Source organism: Triticum aestivum, chromosome 7A (genome assembly GCF_018294505.1).
Source record: "Triticum aestivum cultivar Chinese Spring chromosome 7A, IWGSC CS RefSeq v2.1, whole genome shotgun sequence".
NCBI classification, from domain to species: Eukaryota; Viridiplantae; Streptophyta; class Magnoliopsida; order Poales; family Poaceae; genus Triticum; species Triticum aestivum.
Genome location: NC_057812.1, coordinates 11164063 through 11165924, shown reverse-complemented (window position 1 = coordinate 11165924; position 1862 = coordinate 11164063).

Sequence of the window (1862 nt, the reverse complement as noted above, 5' to 3'; positions counted from 1 at the left end):
GGAATGATGATATACGAGATAGAGTTGGGGTAGCACCAATTGAGGAGAAGCTTGTCCAACATCGTTTGAGATGGTTTGGGCATATTCAGCGCAGGCCTCCAGAAGCTCCAGTGCATAGCGGACGGCTAAAGCGTGCGGAGAATGTCAAGAGAGGGCGGGGTCGACCGATTTTGACATGGGAGGAGTCCGTTAAGAGAGACCTGAAGGATTGGAGTATCGACAAAGAGCTAGCTATGGACAGGGGTGCGTGGAAGCTTGCTATCCATGTGCCAGAGCCATGAGTTGGTTGCGAGATCTTATGGGTTTCACCTCTAGCCTACCCCAACTTGTTTGGGACTAAAGGCTTTGTTGTTGTTGTTGTTGTTGTTGACCTACTCGAGGACGAGCAGAATTAAGCTTGGGGATGCCTGATACGTCTCCAACGTATCTATAATTTTTGATTGCTCCATGCTATATTATCTACTGTTTTGGGCAATATTGGGCTTTATTACCCACTTTTATATTATTTTTGGGACTAACCTATTAACCAGAGGCCCAGCCCAGAATTGTTGCTTTTTGCCTATTTCGGTGTTTTGAAGAAAAGGAATATCAAACGGAGTCGAAACGGAACGAAATCAACTAGTGAAGTTACTTTTGGAAGGAAAGCTACCGGATGGACTTGGACCCCACTTCAGGAGAGAAGGGAGGTGCCCACGAGGGTGGGGGCGCCCCCCCTAGGGCGCGCCCCCTGCCTCGTGGGCCCCCCGAAGCTCCACCGACATACTTCCTGCGCCCATATATACTCGCGTACCCTAAAACTTCCAGAACAGAGATTAGATCGGGAGTTCCGCCGCCGCAAGCCTCTGTAGCCACCAAAAGTCAATCGGGACCCTGTTCCGGCACCCTGCCGGAGGGGGGAACCCTCACCGGTGGCCATCTTCATCATCCCGGCGCTCTCCATGACTAGGAGGGAGTAGTTCACCCTCGGGGCTGAGGGTATGTACCAGTAGCTATGTGTTTGATCTCTCTTTCTCTCTCTCTCTCTCTCTCATGTTCTTGATTTCGCACGATCTTGATGTATCGCGAGCTTTGTTATTATAGTTGGATCTTATGTTTCTTCCCCCCCTCTTCTCTCCTGTAATGGATTGAGTTTTCCCTTTGGAGTTATCTTATCGGATTGAATCTTTAAAGATTTGAGAACACTTGATATATGTCTTGCCGTGCGTATCTGTGGTGACAATGGGATATCATGTGCCACTAGATGTATGTTTTAGTGATCAACTTGCGGGTTCTGCCCATGAACCTATGCATAGGGGTTGGCACATGTTTTCGCCATCATTCTCCGGTAGAAACTTTGGGGCACTCTGTGAGGTTCTATGTGTTGGTTGAATAGATGAATCTGAGATTGTGTGATGCATATCGTATAATCATACCCACGGATACTTGAGGTAACATTGGAGTATCTAGGTGACATTAGGGTTTTGGTTGATTTGTATCTTAAGGTGTTATTCTAGTACGAACTCTAGGGCTGTTTGTGACACTTATAGGAATAGCCCAACGGATTGATTGGAAAGAATAACTTTGAGGTGGTTTAGTACCCTACCATAATCTCTTTATTTGTTCTCCGCTATTAGTGACTTTGGAGTGACTCTTTGTTGCGTGTTGAGAGATATTTATATGATCCAACTATGTTATTATTGTTGAGAGAACTTGCAGTAGTGAAAGTATGAACCCTAGGCCTTTTTTCAATGCATTGCAATATCGTTTGTGCTCACTTTTATCATTAGTTACCTTGCTGTTTTTATATTTTCAGTTTACAAAAACCTATATCTATCATCCATATTGCACTTGTATCACCATCTCTTTGCCGAACTAGTGCACCT